Source organism: Crocuta crocuta, unplaced genomic scaffold (genome assembly GCF_008692635.1).
Source record: "Crocuta crocuta isolate KB4526 unplaced genomic scaffold, BGI_CrCroc_1.0 scaffold81, whole genome shotgun sequence".
NCBI lineage: Eukaryota > Metazoa > Chordata > Mammalia > Carnivora > Hyaenidae > Crocuta > Crocuta crocuta.
The window spans coordinates 168,227-187,982 of record NW_027527808.1 but is presented as its reverse complement, the minus strand read 5'-3'; the positions used below and the strand labels follow the sequence as shown (position 1 = coordinate 187,982).

The 19,756-nt window shown below is 33.9% G+C and overlaps 1 protein-coding gene across 6 annotated transcripts in view; it reads right to left on the bottom strand.

Moving 5' to 3' along the window:
* LOC144239969 (uncharacterized) overlaps nt 1-19,756 on the bottom strand; it is a 277,882-nt gene that overhangs the window by 112,501 nt on the left and 145,625 nt on the right. The gene's annotated exons all lie outside the window — the stretch shown is intronic.

The following is a 19,756-nucleotide window of genomic DNA, read 5'->3' as shown; positions in this document are numbered from 1 at the left end:
ATATTATAATTGTGGGAAATATTTTTGTATATGATTGTTAAGTTACCATGATTAGAATAATATAACGTTAGTAATCATATATATATTATATATATAGAAAAAAAATTCAGTGTCGCATTGTTGAGAAAACATTTGAGTTACAATGAATATCTCTGTCATGCCTATGACAAAACTGGCAGTTGAAATTAAAAAAAAAAAGTATCATTATGTATTAAATTGTGCCTTCCCCCACCACCAAAAATATAGTCTGGAGTCCTAACTCCTAATACCTCAAAGTGTGATCTTACTAGCAGATAGTCTTTACAGAGGTAATCAAGTTAAAATGAGGTCACTAGGGTGAGACTTAATCTAATATGACTGGTGTTTTTATAAAAAGGGGAAATTTTGGACACAGTGAGAAACCTGCACACATGGAGAACACCATGGGATGATTGGAATTAAGCTGCCACAAGTCAAATGACTACCAGAAGCCAGGAAAGAGGCCTAGAACAGACTCTTCCATTGAACCGCCTGAGAGACCATGGCCCGGCTGATACTCCAATTTGGACTTCTTTCCTTCAAGAGTGTAGGAGTATAATTTCTTTTGTTCTGACCCACCCAGTTTGTGGTACTTTGTTTCAGCAACCCTAGCAAACTAATACAGCCATACTTTCATTGTTTCCTTAATTAGGATATATTACCACCAAGAAAGTAGTTATTCCTTAAAGTAGCTGGATTCTGATGAAATGTTAACCTCTCAAATGCAAGTATTCCAAACTCAAGCCTCAAAATTGACAGTTAATATCACTTTACTCAGGTTGTAAGGTCTGAATGTAAATTGAAAACATAAGGTATCCCAAGCTTTCTAGATAGTCTGTTACTAGACATTGGATCAACTAGGTAGCTTAATGGCTGACTGCCAGTTTTGGTTTTCAATAGGATGTTGTGGTGACCAAGTTCCAAACTATAATTCCTAAGGTTTTATAAAATAGAAGAGTTTTGTAGGCTGTTGCCACAGCAAATGATTTAAAACGGATTTTTAAGTAACTTCTTTTCCTTCCTTTTAAACAGTGTTTTTTGTTTTCTGTTTTGTGTGTGTGTCTTATTTAATCAGTGCATGACTTACTCCATGTAAGTCCACTTACTCCATGTCTGGGGTAGTAAAGTTTATGTAATAAGATACTTTGTGGAATAGAAGTTAGGCTTGCTCTGTGTTCCTCAGCCCACCATTAAGTCATCTGGAGTGTGTTGAGCTAAGACAAATGTATTAAAATTTATATCATTACAAACCTATAGTTATTATTTCTTTAGGGAACAAAAGAGCAATGAGAGTTATTTTTATGGTTTAAATGCCAAATTATTTAATCTTTTAATGTTATTTGCAAAATGTGTGGCCTTGAATGGAAATTTCCACTAGCTTTGCTAATAGAGGGGATTTTTAACCACTTCTACTCATATATACCAAACTATACACAAAATAAGATGATGAATTAGGAAGGAAATGCTGTTAAGAGAATTACTATAAGCATGAGGAAACTATTAGACCAGAGTTTTCAGTAGTCTAAAATTCTGAGATTTGATTTTTAAATGATGAAACATCCAATAAGCCAAATGACTCTGCATAAACATGTACCATGGAATAAATTATTCCAAATGAAAGCATGGATATTATTTGTTCAGCTGTTTTAGTGGTTGGAACGTTAGGAACAAAAGCTATTATTGTTCGATGTATTTTTTCACAGGAAATAGACAGTGGCAAACATACAGTAGTTCAACACATGAGATCAGAGACATGGTTTTTATAGTAAACTAAGAACAGATGTTGGAACTATTCAAGACCTTTACAGAATTATTACTTATGTTTGCCTTTGAAAGCAAAGAAAGTTTATAAAGACTCACGTATCTGATTATATTAAGAAACAGACAGGTTTTCAAATCCAAAAGCTTTAATTCATTCAGGCTAAAAGTTTCTGCTGCATAAATTTTGAATGTGCTATTCAACACTATTGCAAATAATTACAATAGGTTCCATGTTGCCCTACTGCTTTTAAAAATATGCTTACTTTTGAAAGATATAAAAGCTACTGATTCCTCACATACAACCTAAGTAGTCCCATTCACTAAAAATCACATAGAGGTAGGATTTATGGTGTAAGTAAACATTTCTACTTAATAGCATCACTAAAGTCAATTGATTCATGTGAAAAGAAAGAAAGAGGGGCGCCTGGGTGGCTCAGTTGGGTAAGCATCCGATTTCGGCTCAGGTCATGATCTCATGACTCGTGGTTTCGAGCCCTGCATCATGCTCTGTGCTGACAGCTCAGAGGCTGGAGCCTGTTTCAGATTCTGTGTCTCCCTCTCTCTCTGCCCTTCCCCTGCTCATGCTCTGTCTCTCTCTCCCAAAAATACCCACAGGGAAATACCCACAGACTTATCAGTGGCATTCTCAGCAAAAGTCTTGCAGGCCAGGAGAAAATAGGATGACATACTAGAAGTGCTGGGGAAAAAACAAACAAAAAAACAAGAAAAACACACAAAAAACTTGCCAGCAACAACAACAAATACTTTAACTAACAAAGCTGTCCTATAGATATGAAGGAGACATCAAGACTTTTCCAAACAAAAGGTGAGGAAGTTCATCTCTACTAGACTTGCCTTACAATAAAAACAAGAGAGTTCCTCAAACTATAATGAAAAATGTTAATTAGTAATAACATGGAAAAATATGAAAGCATAAAACTGATTAAATAAAACATTGTCAAATTTAGAATGCTTTAATAATGTAAAGGTGACATATAAATCACTTTTAATTCCAGTATTAAGCTTAAAAATGAAAGTCTCAAAAATAACTATAGTTACAACAATTTGTTAATGGATTCACAATGTTAAAAAAGGTTAATTTTGACATCAGAAACATAAAATGTGGGGAGGACAGTAAAAGTGTAGATTTATGATATGCAATTGAAATTAAGTTGTTATCAGCTTAAAATAAATTGGTATAAATATAAAAAGTTTTCAGTAAGTTTCATGGTAACCACAAAGCAAAAACCTATAATAGATACACAAAATACAAATATGAAAAAGAAAGGAAACAAAACATACCACTACTCAAATCACAAAGGAAGACAGCAAACAAATTGGAAAGTAACTATAAAACACCTGATAAAAATTAACAATATGAGATACTAACCTATCAATAATTACTTTAACTGCAAATCAAATAAATTCTCCAGTTAAGACATAAATTGACTGAGAAGATAGGAGGACAAGATATGCTACATACTATGCTGCAACCAAATGGTGCATGTGTTTCAGTTTTAAAGTTACACATAAACAGTACGTGAAAGGAAACAGATCCCATGCAAATGCAAAACAAAGGAAAGAAGAGGTGACCATATTTATATCACACAAAATAAACTTTAACTCAAAACTGTAATGAGACAAAGGAAGTTATTGTATAACAATAAAAGGGTCAATTCATCAAGAAAGCATAACAATTATTAATATATATGCACCCAACTTTGATGCACCTAAATATACTAAGCAAATACAATCAGATCTGAAGGAAGAAGTAGACACCTACTCAATAATAGTAGTAAACTTTAATACCCCACTTTCAACAATGGATATTTCATCCACACAGAAATGTTGGACCTGAACTGTACTGGAGACTAAATGGTTCTAGCGAACATAATGGAACACTGCACACAACAGCAGCAGGATATACATTTTTTTAAAAATACATGTGGACCATTCTATTGGATAAATCATATGTTAGGCTGTAAAACAAATCCTAAGAAATGTAAGAAGGCCAAAATCATAGCAAATATTTTTTTCTGACAATAATGGTTTCAGGGTAGAAATCAAAAACAGCAGGAAAACCGGAAAATTAACAAGTGGAAATTAAACAACACACTCTTGAGCAACATATGCATTCATGATAAAATCAAAAGGGAAATAAAAAAATCTTAAGGAAAACAATGATGGAAATACAGCATATGAAAACTTAAGAGATGCAGCAAAAGCAGTGCTAGGAAGAAAGTTTACAATGATGAATGCCTACATTAAAAGAGACAGAGGTCTCAAATTAACAATATAACTTTAAACCTCCTATAAAAAGAGTGAACTAAGCCCAAAGTTAAAAAAATGTAGGAAATAACAATTGTTGGAGGAGAAATAAATAAGACAAAGATTAGAAAAAACAGTGAAACTAGGATTGATTTTTTGAAAAGATAAACAAAACTGGAAAACCTTCAGCTAGACTATGCAAGAAAAGAAAAAAGAAGACTCAAATAAATAAAATTATAAATAAGAGACATTATAATTAATACCACATAAATACAGAGGTTCATAAGATACTACTTATGGACAATTTTACTGCAATAAATTGGATGCTGTAGAGAAATGGGTACGTTCCTAGAAATATACAACCTACCAGATTAAAATCATGAGAAAATAGTAATACAGAACATATATATCAATGCTAAGGAAGAAGATTGAATTAGTAATCAAAAAACTCAGATGGCTTCACTAGTAAAGTCTGCCAAATGTTTAAAGAAAAATTAATAGCAATCCTTCTCAAATTCTCCCAAAAATTAAAGAGGAGAAAATGCTTTCAAAATCATTTTATAAGGCCAGCATTACCCTGATACCAAAACCAGACAAGAGCACTACAAGAAAAGATTATAGGCCAAAATCTCCAAAGAAGATAGATGCAAAAATCCTCACTAAATACGGAGCAGTAACCAGTATAGAAGTTACTCAAAAAATTAAAAATAGAACTGCTGTCTGATTGAGAAATTCAGTTTCTGGGTGTATATCTAAAGGGAATGAAGTCAGTATCTTTAAGAAATATCTTGAGGCACTTGGGTGACTTCAATTTTTTAAGCGTCTGACTTTGGCTCAGGTCATGATCTAGCGGTAGGTGGGTTCAAGCCCTGCATCGGGCTCTGTGCTACAGCTCAGAGCCTGAAGCCTGCTTCAGATTCTGTGTTTCTGTCTCTCCCTGCCCCTCGTCTGCTCACACTCTGTCTCTTGGTCTCCCTCAAAAATAACTAAACATTAAAAAAAGAAATATCTTCACTCCCATGTTTAATGAAGCATTATTTATAATAGACTAGGTACATATATATCATAAGTGCCCATCTACAGATGAATGTATAAAGAAAAATATGCAGACACAGATACACACAATGGAATATTATTCAGCCTTAAATAAGAAGGAAATCCTGCCATTTATGACAACTTGGTTGTACCACCTGGAGGACATTGTGCTAAGTGAAATAAGTCAGGCACAGAAAGACAAATAGTGTGTGATCTCACTTATATGTTTAATCTAAAAAGTTAAATTCATAGAAACAGAGAGTAAGAATGGTGTTTGTCAATGGCTGTGGATGGGTGGGGAAAATTAGGAGATGTTGCTCAAATGGCGTAAGTTTTCAGTTATAAGATGATTAAGTTCTAGAGACCTAAGGTATAGCAGTGACTATAGTTAATAATAATGTGTTGTAAAATGGAAATTTGGTAAAAGAGCAGATCTTAAGCTTTCTTACCACACACACACACACACACACACACACACACACACACACACGATGGTAACTATATAAGATGATGAATATGTTAATTATAATGGTTTTGATAAGCTAACAATGTAAATTTTATAAAAACATCATATTGTACGCCTTAATAAAATATTATTTTAAGTTGTGAATCACAACTCAATAAAGCTGGATAAAGAAATATTATGGCCACATGGTATACAAAGTAGCCTTTGAAAATATAAAAAGACAAAAGAGGAACACCTGGGTGTCTCAGTAGGTTAAGTGTCTGACTTCAGCTCAGGTCATGATCTTGCAGTTTGTGGGTTTGAGCCCCGTGTCAGGCTCTGTGCTGACAGTCAGAGCCTGGAGCCTGCTTCAGATTCTGTGTCTCCCCTTCTCTCTGCCTCTCCCCTCTTCATGCTCTATCTCTCTCTGTTTCTCAATAATAAATAAATGTTTAAAAAAATTAAAACAAAACAAAACAAAACAAAAACTTCACTGAGTTCCACCTCTTCACTGGAACTCCTCTTATCAAGGTCACCGTGAACTCGGCACGGCTAAATTTAATGGCTATGTTTCAATAATTTTCAATTTTATCAGCACATCAAATATATTTCTTTAAAACATTTTAAAATTTCATGAAAAATACACATTCTCTTGATTCTCCTTCTACTTTATAGGTCACTTTTTCAGTCTTGCAGGTTACTTCACATCTTTCTTATCTCTCAATGATATAGTGATCCAGCTCTCAACTTCAGACAGATCTCAGCCTCTATCCTATGTTCCTTTACAATTACTATGTGATTCATCAGGATTTATGGCTTTAAATACCACCTGCCTAACAGATGACTCAGAAAATTCCCCATCTATAGCTCAGATATTGATCCATATAACTAACTTCCTATTTGACATCCACACTTGGATGTTTAATAGGTATCTTAAACTTAACATGTCCAAAATCAAATAGTTAAGTTTCCCTCTAAACCTAGTGTCTTCCTCTTCTCAGAAAATGGAATCTCCACTTATCCTTATCCTCAGACCTAAAAGTCGTCCCTGAATTCTCTTTTCCTCTTACATTAATTTATCAGAAAATCTTGTTGGGTCTACCATCAAAGTATAACCAAACCTGTGTACTTCTTTTTTTTTTTTTTCTTAAATAGTTTATGGTCACGTTGGTTTCCATATAACACCCAGTGCTCATCCCCACAAGTGCCCTCCTTCATGCCCATCACCTTCCTTCCCCTCTCCACCACCCCCATCAGCCCTCAGTATATTCTCAGCATTCAAGAGTCTCTCAAGGTTTACCTCTCTCCCTCACCCCAACTATTTTCCCCCAAGACTGTGTACTTCTAACTACTAACTACTTCCTCTAAGCTCACCTTGGGCCAAGCCCAACATTATTGTTTGCCTGGACTAGTAGTGAGTCTAAGTTGTGTTCCTGTTTATGCTATTTCTCCTCTGTACTCCATTCTCCACAAAGAAGACAGGGTAATGCAGTTCAAATAAGAGTCAAGTAAAAACATTGATCTGATAAAACTGCTCCTATGCCTTACATGTCACTCTGAGTAAAATTTGGAGTCTTTTAATGACCTACTGATTTGATGGCCTACAGATCCACATGATTTGGTCACAGACTTGATTCTGACCTGGTCTGTTATCAAATCCTCTTCCCTTAAAGGCCTCCTTGCATCTTCAAACATGTCAAATACGACCACCCTTCAGGATTGGATGGCCTTTGCCCTGTGCTTGTATTTTTGCTCCAGATAGCTCATTGCCCCACCCCACTTCCTTCACTTCTCACCCATGCCACCTTGTTAGACAGTATCTCGTTACCTTTGCTGATCTTTCTGTATAAAAGACAACCTCCAAGTGTATTTTTCTGTATTTTTTACCCAATACTGATTTCTTCATAGCGTTTATCACCATATGACATATTATACATTTGGTTTTTTAGTACCTATTTCTAGTCTGAGAATATTAAGTTCAGGAAAGCAGGGATTTAGCCCCCCCATTTGTTCAGTGCTGTGTCCTTACTACCTAGTTTTTGAGAGTCTGACACATAATATTTATATATTAAAGGGATGAATGAAATAAGTGAAACTGAAACAATATCATGAAAACAGTGACTATTTTTAACTATTAGGAATATATTCATTTTGGTTTAATCTATCACTGTGGATAGAAAATTACTCTCCTTTTTTTTTTTAAATATATATATGAGATTTTAGTTTACTCACTAACTTCTCTGTTAAGAGGACTTCCTAGTAAGATTGGGCTAATCAATTTTTATTTAGATGAATCTTCCAAGGAAAAGCTATGTGAATAGTGCCTGGAACATCAAAAGCTCTCCATAAGTGTTAACTCCTATCATTACTATTGTATTAAACATATAAAGAACAAATTATTCCCAGTTCAATTGAATAATGTTTTCAATCACATGTACAATGCTGATATGCAATGGATTGAATGTTCGGGAATCTTCCGATACAATTTCTAAAAGCATATAGTCTTGATAAAAATATCTTGCAAGAGAAAGGATGCAGTTATGAGATCTTGGCCATGTAAAAGAATTTAATAGATAAATTGCTACTTGCTTATGATTAGCCAGTGATGTGAAATAAGACAAAATGCATGGCAGTATATCTTATTTTCTTGTGAGCTTTAGGAAATGTAACAGACTTTCCTTCAGCAAGTCTATCATTATCAGGATAATTCAAGTTGAATAAATTATAATTTAATTCTCTACAATAATCACTGCTAGCAGCAAGCAGCAGTCTGTACTTTAAGTAAAGTTACCTGAGTTTTTCTTTGTTGTTCAACATTTCAGAAGAACTTATATACATGTGTGCATGTGTATATATATATGTATATATACACATATATACATGTCTGAGTGTATATGTATGCATATATAAGTATCTACTAATAAAATATTACCAAAAAGGAAAGAAAACAATGAATTTAATTAAATATATTAAATCTAAGTTTCTTTTCATATGTCATTGTCAAAATATATAACAGAAGGTGGGAGAACAGGCTTTAGAGTTGGTCTTGAACTTAGAGGCCATCTCTAGCATCTGCTTTGATACTTCAGATAAGTACCATAGTTGCATTATTCTGAGTGTCCTCATTTGCAAAAGCACTGCATTTAGTGATCTGACCTATGTTATGATGATATAGGTACTTAAAACAGTACTTGTCAGAAAATAAAAGATCAGTGTGTGGAAAGGAAAGTAATTCAATGAACTCAAAAAGAGAAGCTACTTTCAAGAAACTGATGATGAAAGAAACAATTAGTCTAATACTGATTTAGTTACATTATTAATCAACTTTTTGAAAATCTAGAGGCTTAAGCATCTCACTTTGGCTCAGATCATGATCTCACAGTTCTTGGGTTCCAGCCCTGTGCGGGGCTCTGTGCTACAGTTCAGAGCCTAGAGACTGCTTTGGATTCTGCATCTTCTCTCTCTAACTTGCTCCCACTTCTGTACACTCTTTCTCTCTCTTTCTCTCTCTCACTGCATTTTAATTGCAATGTAGTCAAATACAGTGTTGTATTAGTTTCAGGTGTGCAATATAGCAATCCAACAACACTTTTAATTTTCCTTAAGCAAATAAGCTAGCCAGTGTTTCTCTACCAAACTACTGAGTAGAAGCCTAATAATAACTACTATGGCACATCCCTGGGGAACTTTTTTTTAATGTCCTCATGGTTGAAGAGCAAAGTTAGGACAACAGTATGGAAGAAGCTTAAGAAATATTTTTTATGGTGCTTTCTTTAAAACAATTGAAAAAAGTTATCAGATGGAATAAAAATTTAAGTTTAAAATCTGACCCAAAGTACCAGTATTTCCTAATGTGGCTCTAGTTAAAGAAAATTAAGACACTATTTTTATGACCTATCTGAACACCTGAAAATGTTTATTGAGCAATAGTATGTAATGCAAAATTGCTTCAGCATTAGAAATTCTGATAAAGGTTATATTAACAGAAAACTTGCAATTCTAGTTATTATTGAAGAGTTAAAAGTGCAATAGTTTAGAATCCAGGAAAATCTCAGCTGTGACAAAAAAATTATGAATAACTTTCATTTATTAAAAAAACTTAATAATAGAATATTATAGGATATTGATTTTGTACTTTTTAGGTTAAGAATAATCTTGGTCACCTACATATTTGTTATATTTAATTTTTTAATTTATTTTTAAAAGGTAGATAAAAGGTATTTAATTAGAACATAAATTGTCATGTAAATAATCTACCCTTTGGTAGTTATAATTATAAACATATTTGAACCATTTAAGAAGCAATATGTGCTACTTATTATAAGTTAGGAAAGGAGAGAAAAGGAGGAAGAAAAATGGGAAAAAGTAAGAAGAAAGGAAAGGAAGAAAAGAAAAAAGGAAGGAAAGATAGATGGACAAAAAGGCCAACTCCTTCTTCATCTAAAATATTATAAATTTAAAATCAATGGAGTCATAATTAATGATATTATAGCTAACAAAACCTCCATACGAGGAAAACAGAGGAGAAAGTGTTAATAGATTCTTAGGTGTGACAGATTTCAAGTATAACTGCTTATCTGCATGTGACAAGTCCATTTATCAAAACAAAGCTCATTTTCCTAGTCTGTGCTATTGTACTCTGTATCATAGACTATAGGGGTTCAAGATGCCTTACAAATGTGTTTGTTCTAAGCAAGTATGAAAAATTCACCTTATCTAGGCTTTAGAAAGACTAGTTCAAATCATTGGAGTAATAAGATTTAACACCATTTGAATGCTTTACTTTCCTATATTTTCCCCATAAACCTCTAAATATAATAGAAACAAAATAAAACCATTCCACTTCTAAAACAGTTTTAGTAATTTTGTTCTCACATAACAGCAAATAAAATTAAAAAAAAAACAAACTAATTCAAGTGTTACCATGCATGAAACCTACGCTATGAAACTGCAGGAAAGAATAACTTCCAAGTATGAAAAATATACAAAGACATAACATTTATGAAACAACATTTATGAACATATAACATTTATGAAACAAATTATTATACTTATTCCACATGATCTGTGCATCCTTTGCATTCCTATCCCAAATTATGTAAGGTTTTAAAACGATCAGTAATTCTTATACCTTGAATCGTAATTTTTAGGTAATGTCTTCTTCCGAATTATCTAAATGGTGCTTATTATTATGATTTTCAGTAAGATTACTCACAGGTACAGTGAATGGATGGTTAGAAAATAAACATGAGGACAAGCAGATACAAAATATAAAATTAGAATTTTTGATATTGAAAGCAGAAAACACATCCTTTACTAGAAGCCTTGAAAAGTTGCAGTGGAGCCCTTGCTGAAACTGTATTCGTGACTTTTCCTAATACATAGCAGGCACTTCATGAAAGGCAACATGATATAATACAAAGAACATGCATTATGAAGCAGTCAGATAACAAAAGCTAAAACCCAGATCTTCTAATTACTATGTATAATAATTATTATCCAGTAGTATCTACATACCTCAAAGAAGATAATGTAAGTGCCTAGCAGAGTGCCTGGGTATAGTAAAGGCTAAGATAGCACCATTTCACTGTGAAACAAACCTGGCATAAAAATTAAAATTAAAGGATAAATAAAAATGTATTACGGAACTTAAATCTCATCAATCAAAAGAAGGTTATTATTGTCTCCAGTATGATGAAAGTACTCAAAATATTGGCATAAGACTCTTTTAATATGCTTCTTATTATGTTAAAATATGACAGTCTACTTAAGGCCAACTTTTTCTCCTAATATTGAGAGTAGTTTAACAGTTTCATAACAATAGTGTTAGAAATTTCATGTCATTGGGGTGCCTGGGTGGCTCAGTTGGTTAAGCATCCGACTTCGGCTCAGGTCATGATCTCATGGTTCGTGGGTTTGAGCCCCAAGTCGGGCTCTGTGCTGGATCCTCAGAGCCTGGATCCTGCTTCAGATCCTCTATTTCCTTCTCTCTCTGACCCTCCCAGGCTCATGCTGTCTCTCTCTCTCTCAGAAATAAATTTTTAAAAAATTAAAAATTTTTAAAAAGAAAAAAGAAATTTCATGTTATTGCTTTAAAAGTAAATGGTATTTAATTATATCATTTGGGGGTATACTTTGCTTAATTCTTGCACAATTTATAGAAATTAGGCTTTCAATTATTTTTTTTATTTTTTAATGTTTATTTATTTTTGAGAGAGAGAGCGTGAGTGGAAGAGGGGCAGAGAGAAAGGGAGACACAGAATCTGAAGCAGATTCCATGCTCCGAACTATCAGCACAGAGCCCAACGTGGGGCTTAATCTCACAAACTGTGAGATCATGGCGTGAACTGAAGTTAGACACTGAACCAACCGAACCACCAGGCACCCTGGATTTCAGTGTAAGCTTATCCAAAAAGAGAAGAGATTGTATCAGAGAAGACTATTATTATGTTTTTAATTCCTACACAGCTAACATACAGTGTTATACTAGGCAGGTGTACAATATAATGGTTCAACAATTCTATACATTATGCAGTGTGCATCAGGATGTGCACAATCCCAATTTAAAACAGATTTATTCATTCCATGCACAATCTAATCAATAGTTTTCCATTTTGGCCTTTTCATCTTAGGGTTAAAACCTTTTATTTCCTTCATAAATATAAAATAAATATAAAAATATGGATGTCAAGGAAAAAAGTGAATTTTTCTGGAATTGTTTTGGAAAACAAGTAAGTGATGAATTTTCTGCAAATCCCTAGGAATAGGTAACAGTATTATGTAATTGAGGGTTTCCAGGTGCTATAGGAAGCATCTCTGCTTGCCACAGACTCTAGGAATCTGATTTGGATCTTCAAGGTCCCAAAATGCAAGTAGCAGAGCGGCTTGGAGTATGACCTGCATCTCTGTCTGGCAGTCTTAAATGGGTTACTAGGTAAATAGGTCATAGCAACACTTCAACAGTGACATGTGTTATCTTCAATATTCAGATGTCCTTCAAGTATTAGGCCTGAGGTTTAATAGTAGATGTTGTACATAATTTTTTAAATTTACTTTGATGAATATACACTTTAGACTAGTTAGCTCTCCCAAACATCGGTGAGGTATCAGTACTCTGCACTTTGAAAGGGCCTCCATTTCCTACCTTCAGGCAGGCAAATGCCTTATTAAAGTATCTTTGATGCTTGTCACTTCTTGTTCATAAGATCTAATCATGATATAATCAATACACTGGAATAGTATGATGTTGTGGGATGTCAAGACAATTAAGATCTCTTCAGACTGCTTTATAGCAGAGAGCAGGTGAGGAGAAACAATTCTCAGCGAATACCATAAAAGCATACTGTTGACCTTGCTAGGTAAAAGTATATTTTTTCTGACAATCTTAATAAGGTAGTATAGAGGAGAGTAAACAACTGCCAGATTAATACCTATGCATTAGTTACCTGAAGTTACATTGTTCTGGTCCATTACATACATCATTTTTGGAACTTCAGCAACAATGGAATCATCTCATAAGTTTGCAACCATCCACAGATATTCTCCAAGATATGTCAACTTTTTTCACAGGCTAATCATATGTTATGTTCAATATTCAGAGGCCCTTCAAGTTCAGAGGCTCTTCTACAATTCCCCCAGGAAAGTAATATTGCTAAAGGTATACTATGATTCCACCTTTCCTTGGTGCATGGGGTGCCTGTGTGGGAATTATGCCTATTGCTGAGAATGTCTATTCCATTTACTACTTAAGAGCTGAAGAAATAGAAAGTCTATGTGGCTCAGTCGGTTTAGCATCCAACTTTTGATTTCAGCTCAGGTCGTGATCTTGTGATTTGCAAGATCGAGCCCTGTATAGGGCTCTGAGCTGACAGTGCGAAGCCTGCTTGGGATTCTCTCTCTCTCTCTCAAAATAAATAAACATTAAAAAAAAAAAAAAGAACCGAGGGACACCTGGTTGGCTCAGTCGGTTAAGCGTCCGACTTCGACTCAGGTCATGATCTCACAACTTGGAAGTTTGAGCCCTGCATCAGGCTCTGTGCTGACAGCTCAGAGCCTGGAGCTTGTTTTGGATTCTGTGCCTCCCTCTCTTTCTGCTCCTCCCCCACTCACACTCTGTCTCTCTCTCTCTCAAAAATAAATAACCATTAAAAAAAAGACAATAAACTGATGAAATACCACAGGATGGTTCTGAGTCTTGGAAGCTGAATATAGCTTAAGACCCTATTTATCACCTAAATATCATAATTCTCCATTTTTACAATTCTAGCATAACACAGCCATATATGGAATAAGTAATATATCATAATAACATGTTTTTCCTTTCAGAATTTGCATTAATATATCAACAAAAAGCAACATGAATAATGATTTATTGAAGAATTATGTCTCAATTTTAATTATAAAAAAGAGCAAAATAATTACATTTGTTTACTCTATAACATTCAACTTTCTTTTTCTATAAATAGAGAACATAAATCTTATAATGGCCTTCAAATTCTATACCACAAATTAGATTTATGAATAAAATTCTCAATGTATATGGCAATCAATCTTATTTTCACCTTATTGGAATTGGTGCTGGATGAAGTGATGATATGCAGGCAAAAAAAGTGTACTTTAACAACCTATTTTGGAAGAGACAAAATGAAGTTATATTTCAACTAAAATTAATTGTGATGAGAAATGTAACTTGGAAGGTAAATTTAAATGCTTCAAATTTTCTAAAAGAATAATATCAAGAAAGTAGAGTTATGACTAGAAAAATAATTATTATTTGGATTTTACAAATAATATCTTAATCATTATTGCACTGCTTTCAGTAACTATATCCAGTTTAGTAATGTCTCTTTCTAAGAGAGACTTTATTTCTCTTAGAAATTTATTTCTCTAAGAAAATGCTTTAGTATCAAATTTTGTATAGTGAAAACATAAATATTTATAAAAAACTAAAAATAATTTAATTCTCATTATAGTCCTAAAAAACATTCTTAGGACAGAAATATTTTGTTTCTGTTTATTAATAAATTTGGATTAAATTCATATCAATTTAAAGACAACAATAGATACTAACAAAAAATTCTTAACAACATACTAATTTATATGGAAAACTATCAATTTCCAGAATGACCTTTCCATAAAGATTATTTCCATTTAAACAATCTATGGGTAAAATAAATTGCATTTTCTCATTAATCACCATTATTTCATAAATACATGTTACAGAAAAAGGAAGTTTAATTGGAAGAGAATGAATACAATACTTAAAAAAACTATTAATGGTATATTTGAACATTTTCTACCTATGATACTCCAGAGTTCTAGGTAGACATAGAATGATTAATGTAGAATATAATTTAGTATCCAAAGCACTATAAATACGTAAATAAATTCTACTTTTTAAAATTTATTGAGCAACTTAATTTCATATTAAACACATGATAATTGAAGTCACATTTATAAATCTTATCTATAATTTTTGATGACTTGAATACCTTAAAATATAAATTAAATTGAATACCATTACACTTATTTTTCTTCTTAAGGTTTACTGATAGTAATAGCTGGATAAAGATTTTAAGTACAAATGTATGAATTAAGGAGGCAATGTTTAAATTATAAAAAAAAATTACTTCTAAGAAAAATACAGCAACCATACCCACTACATAAATGAGAAATTAGCTCCTGAGTATTTTCACTAGTTAGAACAAGGTCAGAAGAATTGTTTTCTGAAAAGGCCAAATAGTAAATATTTGGGGCTTTGTAGGCCATAGAGTCTCTTTTTCAACTAATCACATTGCCACTGTAGTGAGTTAACAGCCATAGACAAATGAACATGATTCCATTTCAACAAAACTTGATTCTAAAACAAGCAATCAGCTATGGGACATAATTTGCAAACTTCTGAGTTAGAATAAAAAGAAACAAGTCTGCAGCTTTTTGAAGATTTTATTTTATTTTATTTCTCAAAATAAGAGAGCATACAGGGGAGAGGGGCAAAAGGAGAGAGAAAAAGAACCCTAAGCTGACTCCATTTTCAGTGCACAGCCTAATGTGGGGCTCAATCCCATGATCCTGGTCTCATGACCTGAGCTGAAATCAAGAGTCGGATGCTCAACTGACTGAGTCACCAGGCACCCCAGCTTTTTGAAGATTTTAGAATGGTCAGAAGAAGGAAAAAAGGAAACAACAAAAAATATGTTACCTTATTTGCAATAGACATTCTGGAACAAAGATTCCTGGTAATTACAATGTTCATGCTTTTCATTTTAACTTTAATTTATTATCAAAATAAAATGTTGTTTGCAAATAGCATATATCAACAAGTATCAGCTGATGGAATATCCTTTGAGAACTTCATTATGAATAAAAGAAAAGATTAGTTTTCAACTCTACTTTTCCAACCTATGTGTCATGAATGAAAGTGAGACCAAGAAGGCTTCCTGTTCAGTGAAAAATAGTTTTGCACAAGGTATTTGTCTGAGAACAGGAAAAAATTTACCAGGAATGTAACCTTCAGGTGAATGAACTTTTCTTTATCTGTTCTCCTCTAGATAGAAGTAGTGAGTCAGCACCATGAATAAATACCACACAAAAGTACACACCAAATAGTTATGAATGGACAGCAATTGAATGATGGCCTCTTAAAATATATAGAAAATCCATTTGATCTTTACCTTTAAAAAAAAAAGATTTTGAAGAACTAGACTTCAGAAAAACTTTCAAGTGAAATCAGAACAGGCAATTACAGTGTCTCAGAACAGCTTAGAACATCTGTCCTTTAAAAAGTAACTGGAAACACATCAGTAATTATATATATTCCAAGAAAAAATAGATCTGTAATATAAATGTTTTATTAGACTAATGAAAGTATTAACATCAGTAAACTAACAATAAGCATTAAGAAAAAAGAAGAAAAATTAAAATATATTTTGATAATTTAATGAGTTCTATAAACTCAAATAGACAAATTGTTCCTTAAACATTTTCATGGGAATGAGAAGATAAAGAAAAGTTTCTTAAATCCATTTTAGAAAAATCATTTTTTGGGGCGCCTGGGTGGCTTAGTCGGTTAAGCGTCCGACTTTCGCTCAGGTCATGATCTCGCGGTTCGTGGGTTCGAGCCCCGCGTCGGGCTCTGTGCTGACTGCCAGCTCAGAGCCTGGAGCCTGTTTCAGAGTCCGTCACTCCCTCTCTCTCTGACCCTCCCCTGCTCATGCTGTCTCTCTCTCCTAGAAATAAATAAATAAGACATTAAAAAAAGAAAAACCATTTTTTTATTAAAAGTGAATACAACAATTATATTTTTTCTGGGTTTACATAGGGTGAGAATCATGAAATAAACTATTTAGAAAATACTGAAATGTTTCCGCACTGCTCCAATGACAAGAATTCCAATGCTTCATCGTTTTATATGCTAAATAATAAAAACTCGTAAGAAGTTACAAACGTGTAACTAAACCTAGTTTCACTCACATGCATACACACCAAATGGGCATGTATATGTGACTCTAAACTACAATATTGACTACAAGCTTAGTTTGGTTCATCAGGCATCTCCTCTCTCTCCCTCTCTCTCTCTAATCTTCAGAGATATTTGCTTTAATTTATAACATTGCTTTCCTATGTAATTGTTTCATTCTTCAAAAAATTTTCCACACATGGCAAGAAATTCTTGTATAGCTTCAGAATTACAGGAGCCTTGTAGTTTGTGATGTTAGAAACAGACTCATTTGTGCTGGTACCTACTGCAAACCACACAAAAGACTCCAGTCCTAATGGAGTCCATTAATCCCTTGCTAGAACATGGCTCCTCCAGAGAGTAGAGGGACTCAGATAAATTAAACCTCATCATTTTCTATGTGCAGCCTATCACATTCATTTCAGATCCATTTGGGTAGAGATGCAGACTCATTACATCTTTCTTTCCTTTCCTGTGTTTCTTTTCAGGCTTCACCCTCCGTTTCTACCAAAACGATTACCCCTATTTTGGTCATTCTGTTTGTAGACACTTGGGAATTGAGTGCTGCTACTTTGCCTGTCCAGGTCTTCTTTAGATCTGACTAATCAGACATATCTGTGTGTCTTCCTAAACCTGTCAGTCAAGAACACACTTGGGTTGTCCCTCAATCCATCCCCACAGTCATAGGTCAGGTCCACCACATTTGTGAGCCACACCTAGGACATGGACCGGGTCCAGGCTTACTCAAAAAGAGATTTGGATATGAGTTCAGTTTTCTCTTTGAATTTTGCTCCTCCTACCTTAATAGTTTTTTGTGTAAGACACTCTTAACACCCAGTTACATCAGGCTTATTAATGAAATAAGCAGATTTGTTGCCCAGGAAAAATCTTGTCTTTCTGCCACATTGTTGATGACAACTGTACCCTCCATTCTCCACTTGTCATGTGGTTTATGGTTGAAGTGAAACAGTCTCATAGAAATGAATGACTAAAATGTCTTAGTCCATGAATTAGGTGTTTAAAAATATATCCACCCAAATATAAATAGCATTCAGTATCATATTAGTTTCAGGTGTACAATATAGTGATTCAACAATTCTATACATTAGTCTATGCTCATCATGATAAGGATAATTTTAATCCCATTCACCTATTCACCCATCCACCTAACACCTCCTCTTTGGTAACCATCAGTTTATTCTCCATAGTTGAGTCTGTTTCTTGTTTTGTATCATTTTTTTTGTTTGTTTATTTCTTTATTAAAAAAATCTTTACGAGAGAGGGAAAGAGACAGAGTGCAAGTGGGGGAGAGGCAAAGAGAGAGGGAGACACAGAATCCGAAGCACTTGCCAGGCTCTGAGCTATTAGCACAGAGCCTGGCGTGGGGCATGAACTCATGAACCACGAGATTATGACCTGAGCCAAAGTTGTACACTCAGCTGACCGAGCCACTCAGGTGCCTCTGTTTTATTTCTTAAATTCCACCATATGGTATTAGTTAAGAATATATAGGTTCAGCTTTATCATGAAAATTTGAAGGATCAATTTTCTCTATTCTCCTTCTATATGACACTATGAAACCAGGAATTGTTGTATACTGACGTGATTTTTTTCTTTAGTGGTAATTTCTAAAATGTTTTATATTACTTTACTCTCCTAATCTTATACTTCTCACCCATATTTAGATGTAATCACTTTCTAAAAAGTTATATGTACTAGGGAAAAATTACTCAGTAGTATCTATTTGTGATCAAGAAAACTCACCACATTTTCAAATACTCTTTAGCTGACAACTGCCCATAATCATGGCTGTTCTGCTTTCCTGGTTGATATGTAATGAAAATACTGTTTCTGGTAGGAGAATGAGGAAGGTGAGATTTAAATAGTCTTTGAGGACTAGGACCTTCCTTGAGGATACTAGGGCTGAAAAACAAATTACAATGTGTACTTCATTTCTCCTCTTCTTTCCCTTACCAAAATATCCATGTATATCTGAATGGATGGACACCTAAGAGTTAAGGAAATATTTCAGAAAGGGAAAAGATGTGGGAAGAGGTGCAGTTTTCTCCAGAATGACTATTCATTCTAGATTAATCACTGGTATTCATTCATCTAGCATGTCAGTATTTGAGTAACAACTAGGCACTGGTACTATTCTAAATAATCAATTCAGTAGCAAGCACAATGGAAAAAAATCCATACAGTCATGTGTCTTTTATTTTAGTGGGAGAGATGGCACATAAACAATAAATAAACATGTAAAACAAAATCATTTTAAAGAATGACAATGGCTCAGAGAAAGAAAATGGTAATTTGATAGAGATCTTCCATAGAAAAGGGTTATTTTAGGTTGAATGTCCAGGGAAACTTCTCAAAGGAGGTAATATTTCCACTGAGATTAAAGTGGCAGGAAGAAGTGATTCCTGTTATGATTTGCAGTGGAAAATTCAGTATGTTTCAAATGCACTGTCCTTCATTCTGTCCTTCAAATATACCAAACTCAGTCTAGGATTAGAATCTCTTTGCCAGTGCTTCCTGGAATTACACCCCCTTAAGAGATCAGGTGGCTTAGAAGAGAATGAAATTAGTAGACATGGAGAGAGGGATGTATGGAACAACAGTCTGGCTGGAAATTGCTGTGCAGTGTTGGAGCTACAGAGATATTGAAGATTACTCCTAGTTTCCAGGAGGGGAAAGGACATGGGTGTTACTATGTATTGAAATGGGAAATATTAATGGAGTGACTTATGGGATTTCTTATGAGCTGGTAG